The sequence below is a fragment of the Salvelinus sp. IW2-2015 genome, unplaced genomic scaffold (genome assembly GCF_002910315.2).
Source record: "Salvelinus sp. IW2-2015 unplaced genomic scaffold, ASM291031v2 Un_scaffold3952, whole genome shotgun sequence".
Lineage (NCBI taxonomy): Eukaryota > Metazoa > Chordata > Actinopteri > Salmoniformes > Salmonidae > Salvelinus > Salvelinus sp. IW2-2015.
Genome location: NW_019945226.1, coordinates 25,228 through 42,204, shown reverse-complemented (window position 1 = coordinate 42,204; position 16,977 = coordinate 25,228). Strand labels below are relative to the sequence as shown.

Here is a 16,977-nt window from a genome sequence, read left to right as displayed (position 1 = left end):
ATTTTTGAGGGAGGAGTATGTAGCTAGCTAGTGTTGGTTGTTGAATCTCACGTCACTTTTCACGACGTGCTGGTCTCCTCGCACTGASGTGACTCATCTGCCTGCATCAGCTGCAGCGCTCTCTGTCTCAGTAGTACACACACACACCACTCTGTACCATCCCAATGACTGTATGTGAAACTCCCTTCACACCACTCAACTTGGAAGTAGCCCACAAACCCACAAGCCGCGACCAATACATTGTCAACCGTGACATAATTGTCAAAAGTAGCCCAATTTACAGTAAAACCGAGGACATGTTAACCCTGGCATGCAACCCTGGCATGAAACCCTGGCATGTAACCCTGACATACAACCCTGGCATGTTTAATTTATTTTAATTTATTTAACCAGGTAGGCTAGTTGAGAACAAGTTCTCATTTACAACTGCGACCTGGCCAAGTTAAAGCAAAGCAGTGCGACACAAACAACAACACAGAGTTACACACGGAATAAACAAACATACCCGTCAATAATACAATAGAAAAAGTATATTTACAATGTGTGCAAATGAGGTAGGATAAGGGAGGTAAGGCAATAAACAGACAGTAGTGGCAAAATAATTACAATATGTTAATTAAACACTGGACTGATAGATGTGAAGAAGATGCGTGTGCAAGTAGAGATACTAGGGTGCAATGGAGAAAAAATACATTAAATACATAACAGTATGGGGATGAGGTAGTTGGATGGGCTATTTACAGATGAGCTATGTACAGGTGCAGTGATCTGTGAGCTGCTTTGACAGCTGGTGCTCAAAGTTCGTGAGGGAGATATGAGTCTCCAGCTTCAGTGATTTTTGCAGTTCGTTCCAGTCATTGGCAGCAGAGAACTGGAAGGAGAGGCGGCCAAAGGAGGAATTGGGTTTGGGGGTGAGCAGAGAGATATACCTGCTGGAGCGCGTGCTGCAGGTGGGTGCTGCTATGGTGACCAGTGAGCTGAGATAAGGCGGGGCTTTACCTAGCAAAGACATATAGATGACCTGGAGCCCGTGGGTTTGGCGACGAATATGAAGCAAGGTCCAGCCAATGAGAGCATACAGGTCGCAGTGGTGGGTAGTATATGTGGCTTTGGTGACAAAACGGATGGCACTGTGATAGACTGCATCCAATTTGCTGAGTAGATTGTTGGAGGCTATTTTGTAAATGACATCGCCGAAGTCAAGGATCCGTAGGATAGTTAGTTTTACGAAGGAATGTTTGGCAGCATGAGTGAAGGATGCTTTGTTGAGAAATAGGAAGCCGATTCTAGATTTAATTTTGGACTGGAGATGCTTATTGTGAGTCTGGAAGGAGAGTTTACAGTCTAACCAGACATCTAGGTATTTGTAGTTGTCCACATTTTCTAAGTCAGAACCGTCCAGAGTAGTGATGCTGGATGGGCGGGCAGGTGCAGGCAGCGATCAGTTAAAGAGCATGCATTTAGTTTTACTTTGTGTTTAAGAGCAGTTGGAGGCCACGGTCGGCGAGTTATTGTCATTGAAGCTCGTCTGGAGGATTGTTAACACAGTATCCAAAGAAGACCCAGAAGTATACAGAATGGTGTCTTCTGCATAGAGGTGGATCAGAGACTCACCAGCAGCAAGAGCGACATCATTGATGTATACAGAGAAGAGAGTCGGCCCAAAAATGTATCCCTGTGGCACCCCCATAGAGACTGCCAGAGGCCCGGAAAACAGGCCCTCCGATTTGACACACTGAATTCTGTCTGAGAAGTAGTTGGTGAACCAGAAAATTTGAGAAACAAAGGCTATCGAGTCTGCTGATGAGGATGTGGTGATTGACAGAGTCGAAAGCCTTGGCCAGGTCAATGAATACGGCTGCACAGTATTGTTTCTTATCGATGGCGGTTAAGATATCGTTTAGGACCTTGAGCGTGGCTGAGGTGCACCCATAACCAGCTCTGAAACCAGATTGCATAGCGGAGAAGGTGCGGTGGGATTCGAAATGGTCGGTAATCTGTTTCGAAGACCTTAGAAAGGCAGGGTAGAATAGATATAGGTCTGTAGCAGTTTGGGTCTAGAGTGTCTCCCCCTTTGAAGTTGGGGATGACCGTGGCAGATTTCCAATCTTTTGGGGATCTCAGACAGATACGAAAGAGAGGTTGAACAGGCTAGTGAATAGGGGTTGCAATATTTCGGGAGATCCATTTTAGAAAGAAAGGCCAGATTTATAGCCCGCCTGATTTGTAGGGGTCCGGATTTTTCAGTTATTTCAGACATCAGCTATCTGGATTTGGGTGAAGAGAAAATGGGGGAGGCTTGGCAAGTTGCTGTGGGGGTGCAGGGCTGTGACCGGGGTAGGATAACCAGACGGAAAGCATGGCCAGCCGTAGAAAAATGCTTATTGAAATTCTCAATTATAGTGGATTTATCGGTGTTTCCTATCCTCAGTGCAGTGGGCAGCTGGGAGGAGGTGTTCTTATTCTCCATGGCCTTTACAGTGTCCCAGAACTTTTTTGAGTTTGTGTTCCAGGAGGCAAATTTCTGCTTGAAAAAGCTAGTCCTGGCTTTTCTAACTGCCTGTGTATATTGGTTTCTAACTTGCCTGAAAAGTTGCAAATCACAGGGGCTGTTCGATGCTAATGCAGAACGCCATAGGATGTTTTTGTGTTGGTTAAAACCTTTTATGGCTGCATCCCGCTACCGGGATCGATATGACAACAGCCAGTGAAAGTGCAGGTCGCCAAATTCAAACAACAGAAATCTCATAATTAAAATTCCTCAAACATACATGTGTTTTATATCATTTTAAAGGTAATCTTGTTGTTAATCCACCAAAGTGTCCGATTCAAATATGCTTTTCAGCGAAAGCACTACAAACGATTATGTTAGGTCACCACCAAACCACAATAAGCACAGACATTTTTCCAGCGAAATATAATAATCCCAAAAAGCAGAAATAGAGATAAAATTAATCACTAACCTTTGATTATCTTCATCACATGACACTCATAGGACTTCATGTTACACAATACATGCATGTTTTGTTTGATAAAGTTCATATTTATATCAAAATATCTGAGTTTACATTGGCGCGTTACATTCACTAGTTCCAAAAAGATCAGGCGATTTTGCATAGCCACATCGTTTCAACAGAAATACTCATCATAAATGTAGATGATAATATAAGTTATACACATGGAATTATAGATATACCTCTCCTTAATGCAACCGCAGTCTCCGATTTCTAAAAAACTTTACGAATAAAGCAACCCATGCAATAATCTGAGCACGCGCTCAGAAATATAATAAAATTAGCCGCCATTTTGGAGTCAACAGAAACCAGAAAATACATGATAAATGTTTCCTTACCTATGATGAAATTCATCAGAATGCAGTCCTAGGAATCCAGGTCCACAAATAATGCTTGATTTGTTCGATAATGTCCGTTATTTATGTCCAATGAGCTACTTTGGTTAGCGCCCACTATAACGTGGGCGCTAACCAAACAATTCCAAAGTCACAAAGCGCGTCCACTATAACGTGACGAAATGTCCAAAAGTTCCGTAACAGTCAGTAGAAACATGTCAAACGATGTACTGAATCAATCTTTAGATGTTGTTAACATAACTCTTGAATAACGTTCCAACCGGAGAATTAGATTGACTTTAGATGAGCGGTGGAACGGAGTTCCTCCTCATGTGAACGCGCATGGTGAAAGCATGGCCGCTCGTGGCAGTGGTGACTAATTCCTGTCTCCTTCGCCCCCCCACCCCCTTCACATTAGAGTCATCAGACAAAGTTCTATTGACTGTTGACATCTAGTGGAAACCGTAGGAAGTGAAAACTCATCCATATCTCGCTGTAATTTCAATGAGAGCTTGGTTGAAAATCTGCCCCCTCAGAAAAAAATCCAAACAGGAAGTGGAACTTCTCAGGTTTTTGCCTGCCATATGAGTTCTGTTATACTCACAGACATAATTCAAACAGTTTTAGAAACTTCAGAGTGTTTTATATCCAATACTAATAATAATATGCAAATATTAGCAACTATGACTGAGGAGCAGGCGTTTACTCTGGGCACCTCTGTGCACCTTTCATCCAAGCTACTCAATACTGCCCCTGCAGCCATAAGAAGTTAAGGGCAGTCAGGTCTGGAGAGAACCAAGGGCTATATCTGCTCCTGGTTCTAAATTTCTTGAATAGGGCATGCTTATTTAAGATGGTGAGGAAGGCATTTAAAAAAAATAACCTGGCATCCTCTACTGACGGGATGAGRTCAATATCCTTCCAGGATACCCGGGCCAGGTCGATTAGAAAGGCCTGATCGCTGAATTGTTTCAGGGAGTGTTTGACATTGATGAGTTGAGTTCGTTTGACCGCTGACCTATTACGGATGCAGGCAATGAGGCAGTGATCGCTGAGATCTTGGTTGAAAACAGCAGAGGTGTATTTAGAGGGCAAGTTGGTTAGGAGGATATATATGAGGGTGACCGTGTTTACGGCTTTGGAGTGGTACCTTGTAGTTTCATTGATAATTTGTGTGAGATTGAGGGCATCAAGCTTAGATTGTAGGGTGGCTGGGGTGTTAAGCATGTTCCAGTTTAGGTCACCTAGCAGCACGAGCTCTGAAGATAGATGGGGGCAATCAGTTCACATATGGTGTCCAGAGCACAGCTGGGGGTGTGGTCTATAGGGTGGTCTATAGCAGGCGGCAACGGTGAGAGACTTGGTTTTTAGAGAGGTGGATTTTTAAAAGTAGAAGTTCAAATAGTTTGGGTACAGACCTGGATAGTAGGACAGAACTCTGCAGGCTATCTCTGCAGTAGACTGCAGCTGTCTGAAATTGTTGTAGTTAGGGATGGAGATTTCTGAGTTTTTGGTGGTCTTTATAACAAATCTATTGATAAAATATAGATTTTGCCCATAGAAACGCATTGAATAACACATTCATAAATAACAAAAGGGACCGTCAAAAAAAATTGTCATAAGAAGCAGAAGTTGGCACGTTGACGGTACCGGTTTCAGACGTGTCTCCTGATTCTTGTGAGGGTCGTAGAGCAAAACGGAGAACACCAACTTGTTCGTGAGAGTCTCCTCTTTCCAAGAAGTTGTAGTTCGTAGGTCAAACCGATCAGACGCTACAGACGTTTACCTGAGAAGACAGATTTTCGGGATGTCTCATGGTCTGACAAACACCGCTCTAGCTCTGCCACCTTTCACCGCAGATGCGGAAGTGTGACACTGGCGGATGTGATGGACACGCATCCAATGCCACTCCAGCATTGCAACTCTAGATCACCTCAAATCAAATCAAATTGTATTTGTCACATACACATGGTTAGCAGATGTTAATGCGAGTGTAGTGAAATGCTTGTGCTTCTAGTTCCGACAATGCAGTAATAACCAAYGAGTAATCTAACCTAACAATTCCACAACAACTAACTTATACACTCAGTGTAAAGGAATGAAAGAATCTGTACATAAAAATATATGAATGAGTGATGGTATAGAGCGGCATAGGCAAGATGCAGTAGATAGTATCGAGTACAGTATATACACATGAGATAAATAATGTAGGGTATGTAAACATATAAAAGTGGCATTGTTTTAAGATGCTGGTGATACATTTTTTACATACATTTTTACATTATTAAAGTGGCTGGAGTTGAGTCAGTATGTTGGCAGCAGCCACTCAATGTTAGTGGTGGCTGTTTAACAGTCTGATGGCCTTGAGATAGAAGCTGTTTTTCAGTCTCTCGGTCCCTGCTTTGATGTACCTGTACTGACCTCGCCATCTGGATGATAGCGGGGTAAACAGGCAGTGGCTCGGGTGGTTGTTGTCCTTGATGATCTCTTTGTCCTTCCTGTGACATCGGGTGGTGTAGGTGTCCTGGAGGGCAGGTAGTTTGCCCTGGGGATGCGTTGTAAAGACCTCACTACCCTCTGGAGAGCCTTACAGTTGTGGGCGGAGCAGTTGCCGTACCAGCCGGTGATACAGCCCGACAGGATGCTCTCGATTTTGCATCTGTAAAAGTTTGTGAGTGCTTTTGGTGACAAGCCGAATTTCTTCAGCCTCCTGAGGTTGAAGAGGCGATGCTGCGCCTTCTTCACCACGCTGTCTGTGTTTGTCCGTGATGTGTACGCCGAGGAACTTAAAACTTACTACCCTGTCCACTACTATCCTGTCGATGTGGATAGGGGGGTGCTCCCTCTGCTGTTTCCTGAAGTCCACGATCATCTCCTTTGCTTTGTTGACATTAAGTGTGAGGTTATTTTCCTGACACCACACTCCGAGGGCCCTCACCTCCTCCCTGTAGGCCATCTCGTTGTTGTTGGTAATCAAGCCTACCACTGTAGTGTCGTCTGCAAACTCTATGATTGAGTTGGAGGCGTGCATGGCCACGCAGTCGTGGGTGAACAGGGAGTAGAGAAGAGGGCTCAGAACGCACCCTTGTGGGGCCCCAGTGTTGAGGTGGAGATGTTGTTATCTACCCTCACCACCTGGGGGTCGGCCCGTCAGGAAGTCCAGTACCCAGTTGCACAGGGCAGGGTTGAGACCCAGGGTCTCGAGCTKGATGACGAGTTTGGAGGGTACTATGGTGTTAAATGCTGAGCTGTAGTCGATGAACAGCATTCTCACATAGGTATTCCTCTTGTCCAGATGGGTTAGGGCAGTGTGCAGTGTGGTTGCGATTGCGTCGTCTGTGGACCTATTGGGTCGGTAAGCAAATTGGAGTGGGTCTAGGGTGTCAGGTAGGGTGGAGGTGATATGGTCCTTGACTAGTCTCTCAAAGSACTTCATGATGACGGAAGTGAGTGCTATGGGGCGGTAGTCATAGTTACCATAGCTTTCTTGGGAACAGAAACTTTGGTGGCCCTCTTGAAGCATGTGGGAACAGCAGACTGGGATATGGTTTGATTGAATTTGTCCGTAAATACACCAGGCAGCTGGTCTGCGCATGCTCTGAGGACGCGGCTAGGGATGCCGTCTGGGCCTGCAACCTTGCGAGGGTTAACACATTTAAATGTTTTACTCACGTCGGCTGCAGTGAAGGAGAGGTTTTTGTAGCGGGCTCTGTCAGTGGCACTGTATTGTCCTCAAAGCGAGCAAAAAAGTTATTTAGTCTGTCTGGGAGCAAGACATCCTGGTCCGCGACGGGGCTGGTTTTCTTTTTGTAATCCGTGATTGACTGTAGACCCTGCTTCATACCTTTTGTGTCTGAGCCGTTTAATTGCGACTACTTTGTTTCTATACTGACTCTTAGCTTGTTTGATTGCCTTGTGGAGGGAATAGCTACACTGTTTGTATTCGGTCATGTTTCCGGTCACCTTGCCCTGATTAAAAGCAGTGGTTCGCGCTTTCAAATCAGCTGATATCTCAAAGTGCTGTACAGAAACCCAGCCTAAAACCCAAAACAGCAAGCAATGCAGTTGTAGAAGCACGGTGGCTAGGAAAAACTCCCTAGAAAGGCCAAAACCTAGGAAGAAACCTAGAGAGGAACCAAGGCTATGAGGGGTGGCCAGTCTCTTCTGGCTGTGCCGGGTGGAGATTATAACAGAACATGGCCAAGATGTTCAAATGTTCATAAATGACCAGCATGGTCAAATAATAATAATACAGTAGTTGTCGAGGTGTGCAAGAAGTCAGCATCTCAGGAGTAAATGTCAGTTGGCTTTTCATAGCCGATCATTAAGAGTATCTCTACCGCTCCTGCTGTTTCCAGAGAGTTGAAAACAGCAGGTCTGGGACATGTAGCACGTCCGGTGAACGGGTCAGGGTTCCAAAGCCGCAGGCAGAACAGTTGAAACTGGAAAACAGCAGCACGGCCAGGTGGACTGGGAGAGCAAGGAGTCATCATGCCAGGTAGTCCTGAGGCATGGTCATAGGGCTCAGGTCATCTGAGAGAGAGAAAGAAAGAAAGAAAGAAAGAAAGAAAGAAAGAAAGAAAGAAAGAAGAAAGAAAGAAAAGAAAGAAAGAAAGAAAGAAAGAAAGAAAAGAAAGAAAGAAAGAAAGAAAGAGAATTAGAGAGAGCATACTTAAATTCACACAGGACACCGGATAAGACAGGAGAAATACTCCAGATATAACAGACTGACCCTAGCCCCCCGACACATAAACTGCTGCAGCTAAAAATACTGAAGGCTGAAGACAGGAGGGGTCAAGGAATACTGTGGCCCCATCTGATGATACCCCCGGACAGGGCCAAACAGGAAGGATATAACCCCACCCACTTTGCCAAAGCACAGCCCCACACCACTAGAGGGATATCTTCAACCACCAACTTACCATCCTGAGACAAGGCCGGAGTATAGCCCACAAAGATCTCCGCCACGGCAAAACCCAAGGGGGAGTGCCAACCCCAGATAGGAAAGATCACGTTCAGTGACTCAACCCACTCAAAGTGACGCATCCCTCCTAGGGACGGCATGGAAGAGCACCAGCAAGCCAGTGACTCAGCCCCTGTAATAGGGTTAAGAGGCAGAGAATCCCAGTGGAGAGAGGGGAACCGGCCAGGCAGAGAACCAGCAAGGGCGGTTTCGTTGCTCCAGAGCCTTTCCATTCACTTTTACACTCCTGGCCCACACTACACTAACATATGACCTACTGAAGACGATGAGTTTTCAGTAAAGACTTAAAGTTGAGACCGAGTCTGCGTCTCTCACTGGGTAGGCACACCATTCCATAAAAATTGAGCTCTATAGGAGAAAGCCCTGCCTCCAGCTGTTTGCTTAGATTCTAGGGACAATTTGGAGGCCTGCGTCTTGTGACCGTAGCGTATGTGTAGGTATGTACGGCAGGACCAAATCGGAAAGATAGGTAGGAGCAAGCCCATGTAATGCTTTGTAGGTTCGCAATAAAACCTTGAAATCAGCCCTTGCCTTAACAGGAAGCCAGTGTAGAGAGGCTGGGAGTAATTATGAGTAATATGATCATATTTTGGTTTTCTAGTCAGGATTCTAGCAGCCATATTTAGCACTTACTGAAGTTAATTAGTGCTTTATCCGGGTAGCCGGAAAGTAGAGCATTGCAGTAGTCTAACCTAGCAGTAACAAAAGCATGTATTTATTTTTTCTGCATAATTTTTTGACAGAAAGTTTCTGATTTTTGCAATGTTACGTAGATGGAAAAGCTGTCCTCGAAACAGTCTTGAAATGTTCGTCAAAAGAGAGATCAGGGTCCAGAGTAACGCAGATGTCCTTCACAGTTTATTTGAGACGACTGTACAACCATCAAGATTAATTGTCAGATTCAACAAAAGATCTCTTTGTTTCTTGGAACCTAGAACAAGCACCTCTGTTTTGTCCGAGTTTAAAAAGTAGAACGCCATCCACTTCCTTGTGTCTGAATACACAGGCTTCTAGCGAGGGCAATTTTGGGGCTTCACCATGTTTCATTGAAATGTACAGCTGTGTGTTATCCGCATAGCAGTGAAAGTTAACATTATGTTTCCGAATGACATCCCCAAAAGGGAAAATATATAGTGAAAACAATAGTGGTCCTAAAACGGAACTTTGAGGAACACCGAAATTTACAGTTGATTTGTCAGAGGACAAACCATTCACAGAGACAAACTGATATCTTTCCGAVAGATAAGATCTAAACCAGGCCAGAACTTGTCCATGTACACCAATTTGGGTGTCAAATGTCTCCAAAAGAATGTGGTGATCGATGGTATCAAAAGCAGCACTAAGGTCTAGGAGCACGAGGACAGATGCAGAGCCTTGGTCTGACGCCATTAACTTCTCTGGGATAGGTGGCAGTATTTTCACGTCGGATGAAAAGCGTGTTCAAAGTAAACTGCCTGCTACTCAGGCCCAGAAGCTAAGATATGCATATTATTAGTAGATTTGGATAGAAATCACTCTGAAGTTTCTACAACTGTTTGAATCATGTCTGTGAGTATAACATAACTTATTTGGCAGGCGAAACCCCGAGGACAAACCATTCAGAATTTATGTTTTTGAGGTCACTCTCTTTTCAATTAACTTCTCTAGGATATGTGGGGCGCTAACGTCCCACTTGGCCAAAAGCCAGAAAAAATGTAGCGCGCCAAATTCAAATATATTACTATAAAAATCAATCTTTCATGAAATCACACGTGAAAGACATCAAATTAAAGCTACACATGTTGTGAATCCAGCCAAAAAGGATCCAGCCAAAAAGGATTTACGGTGAAATCACACCAAACGATTATGTTAGCTCAGTACATAGCCACAGAAAAACRCAGCCATTTTCCCAGCAAAAGATAGTAGTCACAAAAAGCAGAAATAGAGATAAAATGAATCACTAACCTTTGATGATCTTCATCAGATGACACTCATAGGACATCATGTTACACAATACATTTATGTTTTGTTCGATAATGTGCATATTTATATCCACAAATCTTGGTTTACGTTGGCGCCATATTCAGAAATGCCTCCAAAATATCCTGAGAAATTACAGAGGGCCACGTCAAATAACAGAAATACTCATCATAAACTTTGATGAAAGATAGATGTTTTACATATAATTAAAGATACACTTGTTCTTAATGCAACCGCTGTGTCAGATTTTTTAAAAACTTTACGAAAAAAGCACACCATGCAATAATCTGAGACGGCACTCAAAAATAACAACATTTCTCCGCCATTTTGGAGTCAACAGAAATACAAAATTACAAAATTACATCATAAATAATCCCTTACCTTTGATCATCTTCATCAGAATGCAGTCCCAGAAATCATAGCTCCACAATAAATCGTTGTTCTGTTCGATAATGTCCATTACTTATGTCTAAGTAGCTACTTTTAATAAGCATGTTTAGTGCACATGTCCAAACGCTTGCGCAGATACAGGCGAACTCGGACGAAAACTTCAAATAGTTATATAACAGGTCGAATAAACTGGTCAAACTAAGTAGAGAATCAATCTTCAGGATGTTGTTATCATATACAGTGGGGCAAAAAAGTATTTAGTCAGTCACCAATTGTGCAAGTTCTCCCACTTAAAAATATTTGAGAGAGGCCTGTAATTTTCATCATAGGTACACTTCAACTATGACAGACAAAATGAGGAAAAAAAATCCAGAAAATCACATTGTAGGATTTTTTATGATTTTTTTTGCAAATTATGGTGGAAAATAAGTATTTGGTCAATAACAAAAGTTTATCTCAATACTTTGTTATCTTCTTGTCAATAGGGGGGCGCTGTTTTCACTTTGGAAAAAATCGTACCCAAATGAAACGGCCTCGTACTCTTTTCTAGATCATACAATATGCATATTATTATTACTATTGGATATAAAATACTCAGAAGTTTCTAAAACTGTTTGAATTATGTATGTGAGTAAAACAGAACTCATTTTGCAGCAAACTTCCATGCAGGAAGTGAAAAATCTGAAATCGAGGCTCTGTTTCAGGGCCTGCCTATTCAATTGCCTTATATTTATCGATATGCATGCACTTCATACGCCTTCCACTAGATGTCAACAGGCAGTGGAAGGTGGAATGGGGTGTCTAGCTTGATCTGAGGTCGAACAAGAGCTTTTGGAGTGGCAGGTCAGGAATTTCGCCGGTCAACAGAGTAGCAGAAGAAGGAAGCAGGAGGGTAGGCGCCTGGTCAACAAGAGTAACAGAGAGGGAGCAGGAGAGAGGTAGCAGCTGGTCAACAGAAGTAAACGAGAGATGGAGCATGAGAGAGTAGGCAAGCTGGTCAACAGAGTAACAGGAGAGGAGTCAGCGAGAGATAGTGCAGCCTGGTCACAGAGTAGCAGAAGAGAGGAGCCAGAGAGAGTAGTGCAGCTGTCAACATTGTAAGAGAGGCGCCTGAGCAGTTCCCAACTCCCACATCATCAATTCCACTCTCTCGCCGCAAAGACTTTCATCCCTTATCTCATTGATGAGATTAAACAGCTCCTTCAATACTTCTACACTAAACTGCACTTGACGTAATAACAAGCACACACAAACACACACACCACCTATTGTACTAAAGGTTTACTTGTTCAATTAATAGAATATGCTGGCTTCTAGAGAGAGTTGCAAAGAAAGAGCATATCTCAGACTGGCCAATAAAATAAAAGATTAATGGCAGAAGAACAGAAAACTGGACGAGAGGAAATCTGCCTGAAGGCCTCCCACTCCTCTTCTTATTCAGGTTAGAGACAGTTTGCGCTGTTCTGTGAAGGGAGTAGTGAGGGAGTAGTACACAGCATTGTACCAGATATTCAGTATTTGGGGCAATTTCTCACATAGCCTTCATTTCCTCAGACAAGAATAGACAGACGATGTTTCAGAAGAAAGTTCTTGTTTCTGGACATTTTGAGCCTGTAATCGAACGCCACAATGCTGATTCCCCAGATACTCAACTAGTCTTAAAGAAGGCCAGTATTTTTGCTTCTTTAATCAAATCAACAGTTTTCAGCTGTGCTAACAATAATTGCAAAGGGTTTTCTGTAATGGGCCCTTTGTACGCCTACGTAGAATATTCCATTAATATATCTGCCGTTTCCAGCTACAATAGTCATTTACAACAGATCAATGTCTACACTGTATTTCTGATCAATTTTAAGTTGTTTCAATGGACAAAAAAATGGCTTTCTTTCGAAACAAGGAGATGTCTAACTGAGCCCAAACTCTTGAATGGTAGTGTATATATAATATAATATTATAGCATAGTTGTTTTGTGTTTTATCCTATTTATCTCACCTTAAAACTTCTCTATGATAGGGTGCAGCATTTTCACGTTGGATGAAAAGCATCCCAAATTCAACTGCCAGCTACTCATCCCAGAAGATAGCATATTGTTATAGATTTGGATGGACAACACTCTGACGTTTCTAAAACGTTGAATCATGTCTGTGAGTATAATCAGAACTTATTTAGGCAGGCGAAACCCTGAGGACAAACCATTGAATACATTTTTTTGAGGTCACTCTCTATTCAATGGATTTTCATTGAATACAGATTTCTAAATGACCTTGAAGTTCCTACTGTTCCACTGGATGTCAACAGTCTTTAGAAATTGGTTGAGGTTTTTTCCTTTGTGAGATTGACGAAGTAGCATCTTTGAATCAGGTGGGTAAGTTGGTGCTGTTTGTTAGAGGCGCATGACCAATAGCTACAGATTGTTTTAATCCGTATTGAACAAGATCTTCAATTTTATTGATTATTTACGTAAAAAAAATTGTATTCAAAAGGAGTTTGAAATGTTTTGCAAAAGCTTACAGGTAACTTTGAGATATTTTGAATATAAGTTGGAACTGGTGTTATTTTCTGGATCAAACACGCCAAATAAATTGACATTTTGGATATATATCGACGAATTAATCGAACAAAAGGACCATTTGTGATGTTTATGGGACATATTGGAGTGCCAACAGAAGAAGCTCGTCAAGATAAGGCTGTAATATATATCTTTTATTTCTGTTTTGTGGTGCGCTGGGGGTTGAAATAGGATTGTCTGTGTTTGTTTACTGGGGTGCTGTCCTCAGATAATAGCATCGTTGCTTTCGCCGTAAAGCCTTTTTAAATCTGACATGTTGGCTGGATTCACACAAGTGTAGCTTTATTGGTGTATTGCATGTGTGATTTCATGAAAATAAATTTTTATAGTAATTTATTTGAATTTGGCGCTCGCATTTTTACTGGATGTTTGGCCGGTGGGCTAGCGTCCCACATATCCAGAGAGGTTAAAAGGCATTTACCACCGTCACAAGTGCAGTCTCAGTGCTATGATGGGGTCTAAACCCAGACTGAAGCATTTCGTATACATTGTTTGTCTTCAGGAAGACAGTGAGTTTCTGCGCAACAGCTTTTTCAATTTTTTTGAGAGGAATGAAGAATTCGATATAGGCGATAGTTTTTTTATATTTTTGGGTAAAGGTTTGGCTTTTTCAAGAGAGGCTTTTATTACTGCCCTTTAAGTGAGTTTGGTACATATCCGGTGGATAGAGAGCGTTTATTATGTTCAACATAGGGGCCAAGCACAGGAAGCAGCTCTTTCAATAGTTTAGTTAAAATAGGGTCAGTATGCAGCTTGAAGGTTTAGAGGCCATGATTATTTTCATCATTGTGTCAAAGATATAGTACTAAAACACTTGAGTGTCTCTCTTGATCCTAGGTCCTGGCAGAGTGGTGCAGACTCAGCAAAACTGAGCTTTGGAGAATACGCAGATTTATTAAAGAGAGTCCGTAATTTGCTATCTAATGATCATGATCAATTCCTCACAGAAGTTCATGAATTATTATTGACTGTTGAAGTGAAAGCCATCCTCTCTTGGGAATGCTGCTTTTTAGTTAGCTTTGCGCAATCAAAAATAAATTTGGATTGTTCTATTTTCCTAATTAAGTTGGAAAAAAGAGGATGATCGAGCAGCATGGAGGCTCTTCATACTGCACGGTACTGTCTTTCCAAGCTAGTCAGAAGACTTCCAGTTTGGTGTGGCGCCATTTCCTTCCAATTTTCTGGAAGCTTGCTTCAGAGCTCGGGTATTTCCTGTATACCAGGGAGCTAGTTTCTTATGACAAATGTTTTGTTTTTAGGGGTGCAACTGCACTAGGGTATTGCGCAAGGTTAAATTGAGTTCCTCAGTTAGGTGGTTAACTGATTTTTGTCTTCTGACGTCCTTGGGTAGGCAGAGGGAGTCTGGAAGGGCATCAAGGAATCTTTGGGTTGTCTGAGAATTTAGACACAACTTTTGAGCTCCTTGGTTGGGTCTGAGCAGATTATTTGTGCATGCAAACGTAATAAAATGGTGGTTCGATAGTCCAGGATTATGAGGAAAAACATTAAGATCCACAACATTTATTCCATGGGACAAAACTGGGTCCAGAGGTATGACTGTGACAGTGAGTAGGTCCAGAGACATGTTGGACAAAACCCACTGAGTCGATGATGGCTGCGAAAGACTTTTGGAGTGGGTCTGTGACTTTTCCATGTGAATATTAAAATCACCAAAATTAATATTTTTATGCTATAAAGGTCCGATAGAAATTCAGGGAACTCAGTGAAGAAAGCTGTATATGGCCCAGGAGGCCTGTAAACGTAGCTATAAAAAGTGATTGAGTAGGCTCATAGGTTTCATGACTGGAAGCTTAAAGACAAAAAGTCTTTTTTTTTTTTTTTTTTTTCGTTATGTAAATGTATACAAAATAAAGAAACTGAAATATACATTTACATAAGTAATTCAGACCCTTACTCAGTATTGTGTTGAAGCACCATTGGCAGCGATTACAGCCTTGAGTCTTCTGGGTATAAAGTTTCATTTGGAGTACGAAGAGGGAGCAACAGACACACAGCCAACACACAACACACACACACACACCCACACAACACACACACACACACACACACACACACACACAACACACACACACACAACAACACACACACACACACTGACTGGGTGAGAAGGAATCATGTGTAGGAGGTCTGTAAGTTCGACAGACTAAATACTAACTCTTCCAGCATGAGTAGACACTACGTAATCTTTATTGGTATTGTTTCATATAGACGTGTTTCATTCTGACACATTAAGAACACATACTAATTAACAAAGTAATATAGTGAAGGTAAGCAGGAATTAATGTTAACAAACAGAATTGACATTCCCCTGTTGAAATGAATATCAACGAGCCCTAAATCCGATATGAGCATGTTTAAGTAATATTTGTCCATCATATGTTTCTCGTGGTTTCTAATGGACATCATGTTTTCTTGGTGGTTTCTAATTGGACATCATGTGTTTCTTGGTGTTTCTAATTGGACATCATGTGTTTCTTGTGGTTTCTAATTGATCATTTGTTTCTTGGTGGTTTCTAATTGGACATCATGTGTTTCTGGTGTTTCTAATGGACATCATGTGTTTCTTGGTGGTTTCTATTGGACATCATTTTTGTGTTTCTAATGGACATCATGTGTTCTTGTTAATTGGACATGTGTTTTTGGTGGTTCTAATTGACATCATTTTTCTGGTGGTTTCTATTGGACATCAGTTCTTGTGGTTTCTAATTGGACATCATGTGTTTCTTGTGTTCTAATTGGACATCTGTGTTTCTTGGTGGTTCTAATTGACATCATGTGTTTCTTGTGGTTTCTATTGGACATCATGTATTTCTTGTGTTCAATTGGACATCATGTGTTTCTTGTGTTTCTAATTGGACATCATGTGTTCTTGTTTCTATGTTGTGTTTCTGTAATTGGACATCATGTGTTCTTGGTGGTTCTATTGGATATCATGTGTTTCTTGTGGTTTCTATTTGGACATATGTTTCTTGGTGTTTCTCTCTGGTCTCAGAAGGATGATGTAACACTTTGGAGCAAACAGACAGAACAGCAGCCCAAAGCTGGAGGCCAGGATGGCAAAGATCTCTACAGCTACTGTGTACTTCCCAGGAGAGCTGACGTAGGCAGGGATGAAGGAGATCCACACGGCACAGAAATCAGCATGCTGAAGGTGATGACTTGGCTCGTTGAAGTTGTCTGGGGTTTCCTGGCCAGGAAGGCTAAGAGGAGACAGAGGGAGGCCAGCAGGCCGATGTAGCCCAGCACCAGAGAGAAGCCAACCACAGAGCCCACTCACACTCCAGGACGACCCTCGGCCCCCGACCTTCTCTGCCCCTCCTCTCAGCAGGTCGGGGTGGAGCTAAGGCCAGCCACAGTACACAGATCAGCACCTGTGAAAGGGAACGGAGGTGGAAGGAAAACCAAGCACAGTTACCATAATAACAAATAATTGTCAATGAAGGAAACAATTACATTCCATAGAATGAGTAAAACTAGATGTCCACTGGATGAGTGTGCAGAGTGAGATACCCATCCTCTGCTGGGTGGGGCTGAAGTATCTCATCAGGTTCTCTCCAGGCAGAGTGGCCCTGAAGGCCACCAGCACCACCACAGTCCTGCTAGCAGCAGGAGATGCAGAACACAAAGCTTATACCAAACAGGTGTGTCTCAGCATGCACGTCCATGGCTTTGGCTGGCCAATGAAAACCAGCGCACACAGGAATG

At 42.5% G+C, this 16,977-nt stretch overlaps 1 pseudogene; it reads right to left on the bottom strand.

The window, feature by feature from the left end:
• Nucleotides 1-16,222: 16,222 nt before the first annotated feature.
• LOC112076716 (extracellular calcium-sensing receptor-like) overlaps nt 16,223-16,977 on the bottom strand; it is a 7,563-nt pseudogene continuing 6,808 nt past the window's right edge.